A 19427-nucleotide genomic window follows, 5' to 3' on the forward strand; every position below is an offset into this window, starting at 1 on the left:
ATGAAACCAATTACAGCAATATATCTTCACACAGTATACAAATATCCCACAACAGTCTACATAGAGAATTCCAAGCCAGCCTGGGGTACACAGTAGTGAGACCTTGTCAAAAACAAAAAGCTAGGAAGTGATGGTACAAAGAAAGTAGGAACTTGACAGATCTGAGCATGGCGACAGCAATTGGGAAGTTGCGGCAAGAGGACCAAAGTTGGTTACATAGTGAGATGCTGTCTCAAAAACAAAACAAAATTTTAATTTATAGCATCTATTTTAGCAAGTATTTGAGAGAACTGTATCAAGAACAGGAATTCTAAATTTAGAAATGGCTATACCATATAACAGTTGTACATTTATTACTACTGAAAACAAATGTTCCCTTGGAGAACATGACAGATCTTTCTTTCTCTTTGGGGCTGGGTTTGATTAAACTCAGTCATGGCCTTGAGTATGCCACACAAATGCTCTATCATTTATGTGGCATTCCTAGCCCTTGGCTCTGACTAGATAAATAAAGCTGGCCAGAAACTCACTATGTAGCACAGGTAAGTCTTGAACCTAATCATTCTGATTCAGCCTCCTACCTGCTGAGATTACAATCCTGAGATTCCTACTAAACTGGGGGGGGGGGCTGGCTTTGATATTCTGAAGGCCTGAAAACTATAGAAAGTGGGGTCTCTACTTTTATATTGGAGTTTTTCTTATTATACAATGAGTACTTAGACATGTGTATTCAATTCAGTGGGTCATTTTAAAACAAGTATGGCATACCATATACTAAAAAGAGCATCCCACAATTCCCTTAGGAAGCACTGCACTATTCCTAGGATGCTGTCACTGCTAAAAGCATCAGGATCCAACTTTTGCAAATGCTGAAGAATCTTAACACAGTTTTTATAATATTGTCAGAAGTGATAAATCATACATTAAATATTGTATTGACTTGAGCATATTTCTAGGTATCATAAAGTGGTTTACCTAATTTAGAAATAACACTTTTGAAGAAAAAGTGTGACTATAAAACATGAAACAATTTTTCTTATGGTGCTATAATAACACTATCATTAAAATATGTTTATAACTATAACCCCCTCCTCCACAGAGGTCTGTTCTGTGGGTTACCACTCATGTATTCTACAATGTTGGGTAAAAATAAATTTCAATAATTTTATAGCCATACTTCCTACTATTATCAATAATACAAGAAGTCCTGAAGTTTCTGAGTCAAATTACTAAATATCTGAAAAATAATTATAGCACTCTTATCTTTAAATTTCACTAGTTATTAAATGTCCTCTCTTTTTCATACTGCATGGAAAATGCACAGTAGCTCTTTGGCACACACCTGACACCAGCCTACTCAAGTTTGTTGTTCACTCCTACTACAGACACAGGTGCATATATACAGAGACATACTTACCCACTCCTATTTTTTCCATCACCCATAAAAGTATCTTTGTCCTAGCTTGTTACCTATCAGCTCTCTGTTTCCCCTGCAATAGGCATGCTTTTTTTTTTCTTTGAAAAACAGACCAATCCCACCTAATACTTTGAGCCCCAGGCTGGCACAAAAAAAAAAAAAAAAAAAAAAAAAAAAAAAGTAAAACAGTATAGTCTTTTTCCCATCTCCACAACCAAAGCAACCCCATTCTCAAGCAAGGTGGTGAACACCTGCAAGCCCAGTACTCAGGAGGCAGGGGCAGGAGGAATACGTGTATAAGGCCTGACTGGGCCAGAAACTCTATCTCAAAGGGGGGGAGCATAAACTGTTCTCAGAATTATGAGCATGAACTAAAATAATACTCATGAAAATGTTTAATTGCCCATCATGGTAATTCCAAGCAGCCCCAAATTTATTCACTGCTGAATCCTCTTGGATTCTGAGTAATTTATGAAGAATAGAAATGTGCTGATCCCCCAATTCAAGATCAAGGCTCAGATCTGATATTTGGTGAGGACTGGTTCGGTTACACAGATGGCACCTACTTTTAATATGATTATTTTAGTGTGTGGGGGGGGAGATGTTAGTGCAAGCAGGGGTGTAACAAGGTACACATGTGAGGTCGGTGGATAACTTTCAGGAGTTGGTTTAATTCACTCCACCAAGAAATCTGGGGATTTAAACTCAAGCTTGTGAAGAAAATACTTTTACCCTCTGAGACATCTCACCAGCACATTAAATTCTCTCTAGTGGGAAGAATGAATAGGTTTCCTTGACACTAATCACATTCTAGAGATCTCCTGCCTTATCACCTAACCACTTTGCAAAATCCCCACACCTCTTATTACCAAGAAGGTAGGGGATGGGTTTCAACATGTTAGCATGTGATTTTAGGGGGATACAAACTTTAAGATTATAGCAGATTTTTTTTCTTTATTTTTGCTTTGTTTTGGTTCTTTGTTTTGTTTGGTTTTTGGAATTTCTTTTAAATTTGGTTTTGTTTGGGGAAGGAGGTTGCAAAGTAAGAGAGTAAATTCAAGGGGACAGGGAACTAAGTGGAATTGGAAGGCATTATGTAAAATCCACAAAAAAATCAAGAAAAGTAAAGGGGGAGGGAGGGAAGGAGGAAGGCAAAGCAAATTTTCAAAACTGCTTTAAATCTGCATTTTCCCAGTTTGTAAATTTTTGGTTTTATTTGTTTATATTGGAGCAGGGTCTCACTGGCCCTCCTGTTATGGGGACCTTGGCGGAGTCCACGTGGAGTGAGGTTGACCAAGGCAGAGGGACAAACATACCAGGCAGACAGAGCTTAGTGAGTCTTATTAGAAAGAGAAAGGGCAAAGGAGGAAAGAGAAAAGAGGTAAAAAGACACAGAGACAGAGAGGACAGAAGAGAAGAGGGAGACAGGAAAAGTTCTGTCTGTCCTAGGGGAATAGCGGGAAAGAGAGAAAGAAAGAAAGCAGGAAAGAGCAGGGAAAGAGTGTATAAGTGGGTCTTTCTTTAAAAGGGGTCCTTTGCACCTGGGCTGACGCCTGAGTGCATTCTGCCAGGTGACATGGTCAGGCCAGCATAACGCCTGAATCCTCACACGTCTGCCTCAGTCTCTCCAGTACTCCCAGGTAATCTTAATTAGCTCCAAACGTGATTTTTTTTATCTTTAAAAAATGCATGAATAATAAAATTACTGAGAAGGAATACAGTAAATAAGAAACTCAACAGTAAGAATACAAATAACCCAATTTTAAAAGTAGGCAAAAGGGCCTAAATAAGCATTTTTCAAAAAGATCACAATGAAGAAATGCAAACCAAAACCACAATCTCGCACCTGTTAAGAGTGACTACCAAACAAGGTGTGGTGGCACATGTCCTCTGAAGTGGGAGGCTGAGGCAAAAGTATAAAGTGTTCATGACCAGTCTGGACTACAATAGCCAGACACAGACTGGCTCCCTAAGTTATTATTTTAACTTAAAATAAGAAAGTTCCATATAAATAAAAATAACAACTCTTATTTTGAGATAAGAATAACCACAAACAGACAAGATAGCAGGACTAGATAAGAATATGAAGAAAAAGAAACCCTTCTTACACTGCTGGTAGCCATGTGAACTGGTACAGCCATCATGGGAATCTGTATGGAGGTTCCTCTAAAACTTAAATATAGAATCAACATATGCTCCAGTGACCCACTTCTGGATATACATACAAGGGGAATGAAATCAGTATGTCAAAGAGATCTCTGTACTCCATATTCACTGAAGCATTACCTCTAACAGCTAAAACACAGAACCAACCTAGGTGAAATCAAATAAGTGAGTCGACAGCACAGGGTGAGGCTTGCCCACACCTTTAATTCCAGCACTCCAGCACTCAGGAGGCAGAAGGCAGGCAAATTCTGGGAGTTCGAGGTCAGTCTGGCCTACACAGAGAGCTCCAGGACAGCCAAAGTTATAAGGTGAGACCCTGTCTCAGAAGAGAAAGAAAGAAAGAAAGGAAGAAAGAAAGAAAGAAAGAAAGAAAGAAAGAAAGAAAGAAAGAAAGAAAGAAAGAAGGAAGGAAGGAAAAGAAAAAGAAAGGAAAGGAAAGGAAAAACAAATGAAAGAAATGTGGCACTATCTGAGCATCTGTGGAGGATTAGCTCTAAAACAGCCCCTCCCACTGATAACTAAAACAGATGCCCAAGTGCCTTATATAAAAGGGCACAATATTTGCATATAACTTGTAGTAGGATGCACAAAATCCTACTTTATATTCTGCTACTATATATTTTAAATTATATAGATTAGATTATTTACAATACCAAATACTTTGTAAATATGAACACTTTGTAAATAGTTAACACATTGTTTAGTGGAAAAGTCTATATATGTTCCAATTCTTTTCAAGCATTTTTAATTCTCAGTTTGTTACTAAAGGGGTGTTATTGTTTTGCTAGTGTAATATCGAAGACAGAACCAAAAACCTCATAGACACTAGACAAAAGTAATCAACCTGAGCTACAACCCAGTTCTCTATGCTGAACTCAGGCATGTGGACACCATATATATGTGCATGCTTACATGTGTAAAATAGAACTTTATTTAGTCTTTAGAGGTTATAAAAGACAGGGCTGAAGAGGTGCTCAACAATTAAAAGTACTTGCTGCTCTTCCAGAGGACCAAAGTTTGACACTGAACAACTCACAACTACCTCTAATTCTAGCTCCAAGGAATGCAATGCCTTCTTCTGACTTCTATAGATACTCTTAAACACGAACATAAATAAATCTTAAAAACTAAAAAGGAACTCCTATCTATAAATAAGCCTTTTTAGTATATTGGCAATTTCGAGTTAAAGGCACTTAAAAAACAGCAAGTACAAAAAAACCACTCTGACCTTCCATCATTTTCTTAAAAACAGGAGATGAAATTCCCATGTGGAAAAAAAAAAAAAAATGCCTTCCTTGTACTAAAAAAGCAAGCCAACATACTTACCAAAGTTGGTAAGTTGAAACCAAAAGGATGGTGTACAAGTGTGTAAAAAGAGCTCTTTAATTAAGTCACCCCATACAACTTGGCTACTTTTTCACAACTGCCAAGTGTAAGTGTTCCACTCTGTCTCTGTGTCATTTCCTGATGGGGGCTCAGTGTAGAAGGCTTGCATTAAATAAATTTCTATGTGTTTCTTCTACTCATCCGTTTTATGCTAATTTAATTCTCAGACCCAGATTGAGGGGGAAGAAACACAAAAAGGATAACCAAATTTCTGTCTTCTCTACAATGTTGTTAAGATGAACGTGGAGAACATCGGACAAAGTGAAACAAGCAAAGTACAGAAAAACAAACACTGCATGATGATCTCATTTATATGTGGGATTTTAAGAAGGCAAACTCACAGAAGCAGTGAGTTTTTTATTTGCCATTATCTCTCAATAAAACTAGGAAGATTTTTTTTTCTTTTCTTTTTTAAAATAAATAGCTGGGTGGAATGGTGCATACCAGTAGTACAAGCACCGGGGAGGCAGGAGGCAAAGGCAAGATCACGAGTTCAAAAGGTGGCTAGGCTACAAAGCAAAATACTAAATAAACAAGCAAGTTTTTTCTTCTATATATCAAGTCCTTCTCCTTTTCCAGATCCCAAAATAGGTAACTTACTTTCTATTCTTTCATTTGCAATGGAAGCAGACAATAATAGAAGCTGTATAAAAATACACTGAGGAAATTTGCACACAATTCTTGATACAAACCATTGCTTATCATTAGTTTATTTGGGGTATTAACAACACTGCACTAGTCCTCTGCAAACAGTTACAGAGTTCAGGAGTTATTCTGACCTGCTTGCTACCTGGTCCACTAAAACTGTTATAAAATGGACATTATTGTTGATCTCATGTTTTATTTGATCTTTGTGTCATACAGTTAAGCACTAATAGCATCTTTTTTATTAAGAGGAACTGCTCTTAACTGTATATCAGAAGGTTTCTTTAGTTCATCATTTGGCCATTTTTGGTAGACATACTTAATCAGCATTAAGAACATCAGTATTCTTGAGATACTTACAAATTAAAAGTAACATGTATCTCTGATTATACCCACACTGACCATCTATATACAGTGTCAAGCTGGGCTAATATTTGGATAATGAAGGCCAAGATAGCTGTAATTCAGTAAAAGGAGGCAGTCGGGGTTACTAAGTAACCCTCCATTCCTTAAGCCACAAGGATCAATCTATCAAAGACAAGGAAGGACTTCTTTGGCCTCGAGAATTTCAGTAACCACCTTCCTAAGCCCTACAATCTTGTTAAACTTTCTAAAAGAATAAGAAAAAATCTAAAATTTATGTTAAAAAGAAAGCAAAATGTTTATCATGGTTTAGCTGATTCTGAGCAGTTTCCTCAAAATTTTAATATTTTGACATTTGATTTGTGGATGAATGAACTACTCAAAGAAGGCACAACATCAAAACTGTAACCATTTGCTACTAAACATAGAGAAACTGAACCAGTCTGGTCCTAAATGAGTAAGGCTCTAGTTATCCAACATATCCTCCTTGTGAACTTCCAAGGGCAGGGAACACTGTGCATTTTAGACTGAGTTCTCTTTAGTGAATCTCCGTGTACTGTTTTGCTTTTTACAATGTGTTATTGCAAAGAAATATGTAAAGATTAAAAAAATCCTTTTCAAAAAAAAAAAAAAAACAGATCCTTATAGTTGGGAACTCTATAGACAAAGACGGAAATAACATTGAGACAAGAGAATGCATTCCAGGAAACTAGGATACTGTCTTAAATAGAACAATAATGTTACTGGCAACCTTTCTGATCCCATACTACCTTTCTCTGTTGTTTTTGGTGTTAAGCACATGTTCTACCACTGAGATACAGAACCACCATCCCATAACCCTTTTCAAGTGAAATTACAGTCAATTTCTCAATTTCACTTAACAACGTTAAAAGGTAAAAACTGGCATCCTGGTCTTTTGTCTTTGCCTCAAAAAAAAAAAAAAATGAAATCACTAGAACACATCTATGCAACACACCAACTAAAGTTTTACCTGAAAAGTCTATGAACCTAAAAGAAAAAATACATCACAAGAACAAGACCTGGTGGCATATGGCAGCAATCCCAGCACTCAGAAGTCTGATGTGAGGATCACAGCAAATTTGAGGCCAGCCTGGAATGCAGAATGAGATAAACAAAACAAAAGGAACCACAAAGACAGGTTCATGAACGAGTTCATGAACAGGCTCCTCTGAGCCTCCCTGTCTTCAAGGACTGGGCCCAAGCCCCAAACTCTAGATTTAATAGAAAAGCTATTAATTATTTTCCATCTTTATCAATAAGCTAAATTTACTATCAATTGTATTAGAAATATATAAAGTAATTATAAAATCAAGTCATTTATAAACATTGGAATACAATTAGTTTGATGGTTTGTATCTGATGGTTTGTGAGGAAGGTTTTTCTATTTTTGTTTTTGTTTTTCTCGTCTTGTTTTTCTGTTTGTTAGTTTAAGACAATGCCTCTATCTCTAGCCAGTCTTAAACTTCTAACCATCCTGCCTTTAACTCTACATCCCATTTATACAGTGCTAAGGATCAAGATCAAATCTGATACTTCATGCATGTTAGGCAAGCATTCCATCAACTAAGCTACATTCCCCCAGCCCATTAGTTTGTGCCATCTATATCCTAGACAGATTTATTCTAGTTCTAAGTATTAATAAGATTTTGTATCTTTTTAAAGTTCTATTTCCCTCTTACAATGTCATTTTCTGGCAGGAAAAAATAAAATTACAAAGAAATACCATTTAAAGTAGTAAAGCATGGGTGAAGTACTATGTAGGGTTTGGCAAATAAAGTTTTCTTGAGTGAAAAAAGAAAAAAAAAGTTTGCTGCCCCATGTCTATAATCCAAGAACTTGGCAGGATGAGTTCAAGGCCATCCTGAACTATTTCTAGTGACTGCCAGGCCAACCAGGACTACAGAGTAAGATCCTGCCTCACAAAAGAAAACAGACAAGCATCTTACATGAAATTAACCCTTTGTCACTATGCATTCTGTGGTGTACAAGAATAACTTTTAAGCTGACACGAATGGCCTAATTCCACAGCCCCTGTTTGACCCATATTCTATCAAAAGGAAAATGTACAGTATCATATAAATTCCAAATGGTCTCTTAGGGATTTTTTAAAAGGCTCTTTTAAAAATCAGTTGTAAATCTGTGTTTACTTTTAACCACGTTTTACGGTCTCATTACAATGAACTGCAAGTTAAAAACAATTCAAACACCAATCCATTCTACTTTGTGGTAGAGAAATGTAAGCCAGAGCATAGGAGAACCAAAGGGAATCCTGTACCCATCCTTACTCCTATTATACTCCTCTGAAAAGCATAGATGAATATAGAGAGTACTTCTCTGTTTTCAGGGGGCCTACAATCTTACTTTTATTTCCTTTTAGGGAAGAAATGTACTGACTTTTTAAAAAATCTTGCATTTGTAAAATGAAATACTTCCAGATTTATAAGTATGCTATAAAAATGTGTGCATCTATCATTTAGTTAAACCAAATGTTTTTATAATGCAATTTATAAAGTAAATCAATAACTGCATGGAAAGAAATGTGTATTTTAATTAGCACAATAAGGTTCTATTTAGTTGAGTGAAGAACCTGAGTAACAAAAGACTCAATCACTACCCTCAAAACATAAATATTTTAATGATTTTTAAATACACATTATCAATTTCTTTGTGTGGATCTAAAGAAGAACAAATCAAATACATTATAATTTAGAAATTAAACAAAATGCCAAGGACACAAGATAACTATTCTATTTTCAAACAAATTCAACATCATATTATAGGACTACAAAATGACCTTAAGACTTTGCTGTACAACTACCCAAAGGGCCCATTTCCTTGCTGAAATTATCTATTTTTGACAGGGAAGACTCACTACACAATGGATGTATCTGCCCCTCCAAGACTCAACTTGAAGCTTTTTATTTTATTTTATAGGGAGTTCCAGTTTTATAAGGCAAAAATACTCAATGTGCACAAAGGGTCAAGGACGCATCTTCATTTTTAATGCATTGCACAACAGGAGTCAGAAAAGGCCACAACATACTCATGTTTCAGCGCGTACTTTCAGAGATTTTACATGGAAAAGTCAAGAAGCTTAAATAACAGTTTTTATCATTCATGACGATTCATTTTTAAAACTGATTTCTATTACCCAATATATGTACCCCACAAATAACTATGTGCAGTTAATAGGTCCGCCTCAATGCCCCTGGTGTTTTAATTAAAAATGTATACTTCTCCTGGTCATAAAATCTGATTTTAGATGTTTTAAAACTTCAAACAGCTATTAAGCTACACTTTGCTTTGGCACTAGCTCCCCCTCCAGACCAACCTAAAATAACTGCATTTAAAAAAAAGAAAGAAAGAAAGAAAACAAGAAACACAGATTTTTGTAACCCACTAGCAAATTTCAAAATTCATCACTTTTAAGGACATTGTTACTACAAAAAAAAAAAAACAGCTGGCTAGAATTTGTTTTTTAAAAGACCATATTATATAATCAGAATGCTTGTCTTGGTCTCAGTTCTACACACCTTAAATAAAACGGATTTGTAGGAAAACAACCTCAAAGAACTTATATTTTATAAAATCCTTATAATGTAACCTGTAGTGTATCATATTTAAATTATTTTGAATCACTCTCCTAGATCACAAGACACCCTTCATATTAACTCACTATCTGATCAAAGACATTTCTGCACGTTCCTGCAATCTAGGCAAGTCTCATTCCAGCTGTTCAGCTCTTCAACTCAAACAGAATTCTCGATTTACAGAACAGCAAACGGAAAACCCATGCCTCCAAATCACCCTTGTATGCTCCTTATAGCCTATTCATCTCTCGTTCCCTACATCTTTAATCGGCCTGCAATCTCAAATGTTATTTCATAGGGACGGCAATGTATAGGACCGTATTAGTGGCACAGGACTTCTAGGCTGCCTTAAAGAAAAGCAGCATCTTACTCCTTTGCTCCAGTATACAATTATCTCCTAAAATACTTAATATATGATACACCCTTTAAAAGAAGTGTGCATATAACGTAGAACTTTAATCGAGAAAATAAATAAGCACTAAACCCAGCAAGAGCAAGAAAACTAAAATAAGACCTACTTAAGAGTTTGTACGGAGCAAAGGCAAAGTTAAGTCAGTGACTTGTGATAAATTTAACTCTTAAACTGGAAAAAAAAAAAAAAAACTTGCGTTGCATTTGTTCCCTGAAACCTTTAAGTTCGGAGTGATCCACGGGAGGGTATAGTTTTCCTGGGTTCACCCTGCGTTTGCTTAAAAGTAACGTGGAAATTAGACACAAGAAGGAAAAAAAAAGCCAATCTCCTTGCCTCCAAGGCCTCAGTGTTTAAGGCAAAACGCTCAAAGCTCTCCAGGGTGCTAAACCCTAACCATGACAATGCCGTTTAACTTCAAAAATACGTCTCTCAAGATCGCAATGCCCTCATCCAGAGAACAGGTGCTGCCACGGAAAAACGCCCTCAACTCCAGCAGGACAGCCCTCGCTGAACTGATACGACTCGTTTAACCTTCCCAAGTAAGTTGAGGCACTCCACAGTCGCCAGCTTGTCATTTGCAGATCAAAGGAAAGGGGGATACCAAGGCACCCAAGCCATTAAAACTGCCCAGCCTCAGCCACTCGCCAGAGCGGATCTTTGTGCAGGTTCACCCCGATTCCCAGCCCCCGAAGTCCACACAGAAACCCCGGAAAGCCAAGGAACCCACCTTCCCACGGTCTGACCACGGGGGCCCGGCTGCGGGGGACAGGGGGAGACGGGAAGATAGGTGCAGAGATGAGCTGAGGGGACACCTCCCACCCCGCCCCCATCCCTCAGGTCCCGGGCTCCCGCCCCTGCCCTGAACCAGGATGCGATACGCGACGGCGCCCCTCACCCTTCCCTGCGCCCAAGCACCGCCGGGGCATCCCGGGGGCTCCCTCCCCACTTTTCCCCGGGCCGCTGGATGAGCAGCAGAAGCAGCAGCAGCAGTTGCAGCAACAGGCCTGGGATCGGCGGGAAGAGGAAGGAGCGCCCGGAGCCCAGGCTCCACAGAGCCCGCGCCCGCCCCGTCCTGGAGCCCGCGGCGCGCGGGGCCCGGCTCCCTAACGCCCCCTTACCCGAGGCGGGAGCGAGGCGGTCGGCGCCGTCCCCCGTCGCCACAGCCACTGCAGCTGGCCGCGCCGGGCGAGTGGGAGGGGTGGCGGAGTGGAGGATGCTACTCCCCGACTGAAGGGAGAGGAAGAAACGGAAACAGGAACCGCGGCCGCTGCTTAACGGAGCCTTCGGCGCCACTGACTGAGGGAAAGCGCAAGGCGGCGCGAGCCAGGCAGAGGCTGACAGCGCGAGACCGAGCGCGAGCCGGGTCCAGGGCGCGCGACCCCGAGCAGCGCCGGCCCCATTCCGTGAGGAAAGGGAGGAACGGAACCGGTTGGCTGGGAGGCGGGAGGGGCGGCGGGGGGCCTGGAGCCGAGGGAACCCGGCCACTCGGGTCGGCCCGAGACCACGCGCGCACGCGCCGGAGTGGCTCCGACCCGGAGCGCAGGCGGGAAGCCTCCGGCCCGCGCGAACGAGCGGCGGGCGGGCGAGCGAGCGAGCGTGCGCGCGCGGAGAGGGGCGCGCGCCCCTCGGCGTCCCAGCCTTCTGGGGGAGGGCGCGCATGCGCCGGCCGCGGCCTCCTCCAGCGACCCTGGCATGTGCACAGGCTCCTCCCCGTCCCCTTCCTCTGTGCGGGTGGACAGCACAGCTGCAGCATCCACGGGCCACGGCGGGACCCGAGTTCCAGCCGGGCAGCGGCCGCGCGCGGGCTCGGGCCCCGGTTCACACCGGTGTTAGGCCGCCTGAGGGCCAGAGACTGAGGGGGACGCGCCCTGGCGGCCCGGCCCGTCGCCTTGGGGCTCAGGCGGGCTCCGCGCTACTTTCGGGGTGTTCTCGCTGCTCGTTGGTTGCAGCACGAGCACACAATGGCACCGCTGCCACCGCAGCTCTGGGCGGCCCGGCTACCCTTGCGGGCTCTGTCTCCACCTCCACGCGAAGACCCCCCTGCAGGGCCCGAGTTCGAAGCCCGGCCTCCCCGGGCCGCAGCTGCCACAGCCCTTCGGAGGCGGAAGTTTATTGAGTACGGGAGTAGGAAGGGAGAGGCTTTGCCCTAGGGTGCTTCCTACCGGCTCGCACTCTGGGATCCTGGCGCCCGCGATGCTGAGCCGTGGGCCGAAGGGCTACCTCAGACCGGCCCAGAGGGCGAGTTGAGCGGGAGGACCCAGCCGCACCGCCCGGGCTCACAAAGTAATCGCGGGCCGAGGGGTGCCGCCGTGGCCAATCAGAGCCAGGAGCCCAATGAGTGGAGTGCGAGCCGGCCAATCAGAGGGCCGGAAGATGAGTTTCCCGTGCCGAACTCTTCCCTGTAGCCTGGGGACCCAGATCCCAAGCATGAGGGTGCAGGCGGGTGGCTGGGTGGAAAAGCTACCCTCAAGACAGTTATTCCTCTCAGCACAGATATATTTAAGTAAATACTGTGGATACTTTTCTCTTAGTAAGCAGGACTGGCCTTTTAGATACTAAGTATCAAAAGGCTCACAGAGAAGACATTAAAAGGGACCGAAGCCTGCCAAGAATGCAATCTGTCTAATAGCTCTCATAAATTCCCAAAATTTATTCTAGACCAGGAACTGTGTTTCTGAAATGCAAAGAGGACACTGCTTTCAAAAAAGAAAAAGAAAAAAAATTCCGGGCCTTAAGCAGCTCCTCACCCAAGAGCAGCTCTTCCAGACCTGTGACTGGGTTACTATCAGTCCTTGAAATAAAAAGGTACTCTGAAGTATCTTGAAGAAAACACACTGATTTATCGAAGGTCACGCAAAACCACCCAGGCAGGGGTCAGAATTATGTTCTAGCCAAAGTGTTTGGGTGTCATCATTCAACAAATCAGTAGTCATTTATTGAATGTCTTCCTTGAAACTTCCAGTAGCATTCTTTGGTTGTTACAAATAGACAAATTTTAGGCTTATACAATACTTAACGTGGATTAAAGGCTAAAGTTTCAACAGTCAAAAATCTGAATTATTATCCCTTTTGTGTTAGCATGTGTATGCCAAGGATGTGTTTTCCTGTGGGCTATACCCACAGCCTGGAACATTTTTAGGAGTCAGTGGTAGAATATTTACTTTGGGATGTAAACAGAGCATTTAAAAAATATTTTAACAAGTATGTGTGACTTGAATGTTTTCAGCGGAAAAAGGGAACCATTTCTAGTTAATTATGGTTTGCAGTACTTGAAGATCTCCATGTTCAACGCTTTAAGTTTGCCTCAAACCCTCTGCTCCTTTAATCTGGCCTTTAATTTTAAATAGTAAATATCTAGGAATCATAACATTTATCCTCCCCACCCACTTTCTATCCAAATAATAATACAGTAGGGATATTTGTCAGGAATAGCACATTTTTATAGGCTAGCATAGAATATATGAAAGTACCAAGCTGATGACTGACACTGGGCTACAGTCAGAAAGTAATGCTCCAGCAGTTCTGATCTAGGCTCAGTGTGACAATATCCTGTCATCAAAGCTCTCCCTAGGACATGCCCAGGATGTAGCTACCATCCCAGAATTGGGAGTATCGCTATGCAACTGACATGTAGAAACAAATCTTTCACACATTCAGTTGCGGGCCAGTAAAGAATTCCTGAAAAATTCACTTCAAATAGAAATACTGGCCCCATTCAATGCAGACAACAGTCTTCAGCTTTTTAAAAACTACAGCCCTAAACCAATGGTGGTGGTGCATACCTCTAATCCCAGGAGGGAAGTCTGAGGCAAGAAGACTGCTGTGAGTTGTAGTCTGGCCTGGACTGTCTAGTGAGTCCAGTTCTGTCCTTGGATATATAGCAAAACCCTGTCTCAAATAATAACAGTGACTCATGATTCAAAAATTGAAATGGATAGGGAGGCTCAGTTATAGGAAGTGCTTATCTAACATACTATAAGGCCTAGAGTCAACCTCCAATACTAAAAAGAAAAAGAAAAAAAAAAAAAAAAGATGTATCAGTACATTTCTTCTATTCTCTGCAAAGGAACTCCTGAAACTCAAATCTGCCTTCCCGTGTTAAGTTTCTGAGAGAGCATCCCTAAACAGTTCTATACATCACTCATAGAAAGCTTCCCTCTACAGTCTATGGCCTCCCACTCTGTGGCTGAAACTCCTCACTCTCTTTTCTCGCTCCAGCTGCTCACTTGTGACTCTCATCCTCGGTTCCTGATTTGCATTAGCACGAGATAGCATGCCACCTCATCCTCCGATGCTCCCTCAGCTTATCCTCAAAATCACAGACAGTTCTGCCCAAGAAAAGAGTTGTCCAGAACTTTCTCCATAATGTCTTATACTAGGAACTAGGAGGGCCCTGTCAGCTCATCATTTTCCTGTGGCTCAGCCTGGGTCAGTTCTTAATCATCAGCTAGAACTGTGGAGACTTGAATGTGAGGCGAGGAGTCAACTCCTAGATAATGGAAAATATCAAAATGAAAGTGAAGTACATGAGTGGCCATTTTATTGAGAGATTAGCTAGATCAAAGTTAATGAACGTGAATGCTATCGCATTTCCTAAGTTGTGAACATTCATGTAGAAACTAGTTTGAAATTTACTACCATTTTATTATGCCTATAATAAAAATAATAGTGAAGGTGTAACATTGCTGAAACAAGGCCCCATGCTAAAGTCTTTTCCTCCATCATTTAATTCTCAAATCAAACCTTTGAGGTGGATCCTATGACTATAGTGGGGAAATCAGTAGGGTCTCAGGGGTACATGCGGCTCTCAGGAGAATCAACAACAGCTGCTTAGCAAGTAATTTAGAAACTTCCATCTCTACCAATGTAGACCAACTGATGTCACTTCTAAAAACATTCCCTCTTTTTCTTTTAGAGATGTATTTATTTTTATGTGCATTGGTGCCTTGCCTGCATGTATGTCTATGCAGGGGCACCAGATCCCCTGGAACTGGAGTTACAGACAGTTGTAAGCTGCCATGTTGGGTGCTGGGAATTGAATCCGGGTCCTCTGGAAGAACAGCTGGTGGTCTTAACTGCTGAGCCATCTCTCTGGCCCCTGAAAACCTTTTTAATAACTTTTCATTTTCTTTGTTTTACAGTGGTTGCCATTTGCCATTTCGCCTCTATGGTATTCTATTTTGCAGGCAATCATAGGAAGGATGATATTGTTGCTCCCACAAACAAGACGATGGGACCTTGAATAATGAAAGCCACTTTTGAGCAAAGTCCTGGTTCAAAAGCTAGAGCTAATCTTCCCCACCTGGAGGGTAAATGACTGATTTAAAGGCTGATGAAACTAAAGCTAACTTTCTCTCTGACTCACCTCCACAGCTGAAATTCCCGTCTTCATTGAGTGCAAGCTCCATATACTTCATACCATTGATTGATTTGCTATCCACTCCAGAATCCCCCTCATTAGTAAGACATTCTTATTTCATTCTTGTTTTAATTTGCTAGCTTTTTAGGTAATCACTTTAGAAGGAACTACACCTGGGTCTACTATTCCCAGAATAGTAGAGAACTTCAGAGTTTACCCTTTTCTTTCAGACATTAGAAAGGTTATATGTTGATAGCAGATGTCTTTAATCCCAGCACTCAGGAGGCAGAGGCAAGGGGATCTCTGTGAGTTGGAGGCCAGCCTGGTCTGCAGAGCAAGTACCAGGACAGCCTCCAAAGCAATACAGAGAAACCCTATACAAAAAAACAAAAACAAAACAAACAAACAAACAAAAAAAGGTTACACCTGCCCTCCGCATGTTTGCAGTTGGGCCAAACCATGAAACAAGTGATAGCCTCTCTATTGTTGCTTGTCAACAGGAATGATATCATTTCCAGGTACATCTATTTGTCAGTATAAGTCCTTACAGTATTTACTACTACTTAGCCTCAAGATCTGCATCTATGGTTTTTTTAAATTATTGTTATCGCGCGCGCGCGCGCGCGCGCGTGTATGTGTGTGTGTGTGTGTGTGTGTGTGTGTGTGTGTGTACCCATGTCACAGAAGTACTCCTGTGGATGGAAGATCAGTTCTTTCCTCTTTCCTTTTACCAAGTAGGTCCCTGGGATCAAACTCAGATCATCAGGCTGGGTGACAGGTGTTTCTTTTTCTTTCAGGTGCCTCAGGAAGCCTTACTTTGAAAGAAGGCTTTGCTAAGCTGCCCATGTTAGCTTTGCCGAGCAGTCAGGAGGCATACATGACCACATGCTGTGAGACTACTATTGCTAAAGATGGTAAAGCATTTGAGCCCAGGTTCCCAAACAAGGACCCCATGCAGCAAACCATCCACCTTTGAGCAAGGGAACTACCTTTGATGTTAAAGCCACTGAGATTTGGCTGTATTTTTTACTGCAGTGTGACCTAGAATCTAAGTTATGTTAGGTTGATTTGTGCTAGGATCAGAATAGTCCCAAAGTATTCTAATTAATCCCCTTAATATCATTATATTCCTGGAGTAAGCCAGCCCCCATCAGACCAAAAAAAAGACTTTGAGTCCACACTTGAGAGAGGATTCTCTCTTCTTTGCCCTCGGCATGAATAAATCAGCCTAAAATCTAGAGTGTGGCACACAGCAGTGGTGCAGGACGAACTGGTCTTAAAATGAACACACTAAAGATGACAGTGACACAGGAAAACTCCAGAAGATACGATTGAGCTGTTGATCATACCACTGGGGAAGGCTCCTGTTTCTGAACTTTTAATTCTGTAAAATAAATGTCCCTCTATAACGCTGTAGGAAGAAACTCCATTTTGAATATGTTTAATTTCATCACAGTTATCAACAAAGGATTACAGGTTCAAGAAGCACTCAAAATTATAGAATACATTAAAAATTTTAAAACATTACCTTTCATTACTGCCTTCTGAAATGTCTCTGCTGATATATGGGGGGAAAGTATTTAATTTAATCCATTCTTTTTTAGATGAAAAGATTAAGATTTAAGATTACAAGTTTTATCTAATTCATCTAGCTCCATGGTGGCAGCCGTGAAGATTGAAAAAAAAAAAAAAACCAACTGTGAAAGGTGTGGTTGTGCACACCTTTAATCCCAGCTTTTGGGAGTCAGAGGCAGGGTCAGGTGGATCTCTGTGAGTTTGAGTCCAGCATGGTCTACAGAGTGAGTTCCAGGACAGCCAAAGCTACACAGAAAAATCTTGTCTAGAAAAACAAAACCAAAAGAAAGAAAGAAAAGGAGGGAGGAAGGGAGGGGAGGGAAGGAAAGAAAAAAAGAAAGGAAATTGGAGTGTCTAGATTAATGGTGCTCCCACCTAACAAAAATCCCAATACCAGACATAAGAAGGCCTCTTTTGAGTTGGTTAGGGCTAAGAGACTCCCAAAACATACAGACTGTTGATGTTGCCCTTGGTTGCCTGGGGGAAAAGATGAAAGGTAAGTCCCTATTGCTGAAAACACCATGCACTTCAGATACAGGCCACTGAGGTCCCTGAACTGGGGCTGTTCTGAATGTCACCTCCCTGAGGACTAGTTTCCGTGGTACCAGAAGGCATGCAAGCTTCCAAACAAGGAAGACAGCACAATCCTACTCAACTCTAATGCCTGTAAGCCATATGAATGACACAATAAGGGTGCAGTACTTGGTGGTAACCAACAGCTCTCTAAGTGGACTTACCCACTCAACAAGAGGGAAAACATGCCTGGTAATGGAAACCTAGCCAACTACCCAGAGCTAATGAAGTCATGGTTATTAGAGGAGAATCTATAACCACTAATTTACTAAGCTAGCACAATCCCTGGCAACAACCTATAAACATCTGTCCTTGTACCCACAGATAATTGTAGTCATCTCTCTTCATCAAGGAAACTTCTCTTCGAAACAGATGGAAACCACTACAGAACACCACAACCAATCAATATGCAGGGTTATGGAACCCAGTCCCAATGCATACATCTGTAAAAACACTCCTGCACCCAAGGCTCAGGGAACATTGCTGAAGAGGGGATGGAAAGACTGTAAGAGCCAGAGCATCAGGGAGTTTGCTATGAGATTATGTCTTCTAGTAACATCAGAAGCTACACCAAATGTGATCTGAACAAGGATGACACCAAATGGACATGCCAAAACAAGGGAAAAGCCCAGGAGGCCTCAACCCTACACAAAGAACTATAGGCAATAGAGGAGAGCTGGGAACAAGACAGGTGGTCTTCCCCAGAGAAGAGCACACCAGTTGGTTGTCCTGTGCCAAATGGTCAGTCCCGAAAACAGGCATACAAATAGCATTATACAAACTCAATGGGTTATATTTAGGAATATATATATATAGGATATATATATATATATCCTATATATATATATAGAATATAATAACTAATTGTTATTATATATGCAATAACAATTAGTGAAAAAAGAGGCATAAATCTGAAGGAGAGTGGGGAGGGATACTCGGGAGGGGTTGAAAGAAGAAAGGGAAGGGAAGGAAGAAATGTTGTAATTATATTATAATCTCAAAAAGAAATTTTAAATGAAAAAAGTGTTGCTCAGAGTCCTTCCTAGCATGTGCAAAGTTTTGGGTTCAATCTCTAGCAGCACTAAGGATCAAGAAGATCACATGTTCAAGGCCTATAGCAAGTTTGGCCTGTGTAGAGGACCCTGTGTGTGACATGCACATGTGCGTGTGTCTGCACGCTCCAGTGAACACACACACACACACACACACACACCAAAAAAAAAAAAAACTAAGAAATATTACCATAATTTCTAACTCAAGACAGAACTGGATTCTGGATTGAGGTAGTTTATTATCCCAGTAGTTCAAAACTTGGGCTGAGGAGATGACTTATTTGGTGAACTGCTGGCAATGCAAGCGTGAGGACCTGAGTTCAGATCCCCAGCTCCCATGGTGACATGCACTTGCAATCCCAGCACTAAGGAAGCTAAGACTAGAAGACTCCTAGTGCTCAGTAGTTGAAAATAATGAGGTCAAGATTCATTGAGAGGCTTTGCCCCAGAAAATAAAGTGGAAAGCAACCAAGGAAGACACCCAATGCTGACACCTCACACACACACACACACACACACACACACACACACACACACACACACAAAACTAACCTTAAAACAAGTATAGTTTGAGCTGGAGCGATGGCTTAGTGGACAAGAGATTTTGTTATGCAAGAAGGAGGAGCTGAGTTCTATCCCTATAGAACTATTTTTTAAAAGAACTATATTTTAAAAGAGAGTTAGGCATGGCAGCACATGTCTAAACCCCTTAGAGAGAATCAAGACAGGTTGGTGGTCAGCCAGCCTAGCTGAAACACCAAACTGCAGATTCAGTGAGAGACCCTCTCTCTTGGGATAAGACAGAAAGAAATGGAGGAAGACACCTACCATCTTCCTCTGGATTCTGCATGAATGTGCATGGGCACAG

The 19427-nt window shown here is 41.4% G+C and overlaps 1 protein-coding gene and 1 long non-coding RNA gene across 9 annotated transcripts in view; one reads left to right on the forward strand and one right to left on the reverse strand.

Moving 5' to 3' along the window:
- Nucleotides 1-12299, reverse strand: part of Fut8 (fucosyltransferase 8) — a 206669-nt gene extending 194370 nt beyond the window's left edge. For 4 of the 8 annotated variants that reach the window (XM_035445000.1, XM_035444993.1, XM_035444996.1 and 1 more), the window contains exon 1: nucleotides 11119-11250. The gene's annotated coding sequence lies outside the window, so the exon portion shown is untranslated. Of the gene's footprint in view, nucleotides 1-11118; nucleotides 11251-12162 lie in introns of those variants that run through there. The other 4 variants (XM_035444994.1, XM_035444999.1, XM_035444998.1 and 1 more) reach the window with 2 other exon arrangements.
- LOC113836006 lies at nucleotides 11298-18387 on the forward strand. The gene is made up of 4 exons (XR_003485937.2): nucleotides 11298-11403; nucleotides 15374-15460; nucleotides 16157-16273; nucleotides 17832-18387. It is a non-coding gene; the product is annotated as an uncharacterized LOC113836006 (long non-coding RNA).
- The last annotated feature ends 1040 nt before the right edge of the window (nucleotides 18388-19427 follow it).

The sequence above is a fragment of the Cricetulus griseus genome, chromosome 5 (assembly GCF_003668045.3).
Source record: "Cricetulus griseus strain 17A/GY chromosome 5, alternate assembly CriGri-PICRH-1.0, whole genome shotgun sequence".
In the NCBI taxonomy this organism is placed as follows: domain Eukaryota; kingdom Metazoa; phylum Chordata; class Mammalia; order Rodentia; family Cricetidae; genus Cricetulus; species Cricetulus griseus.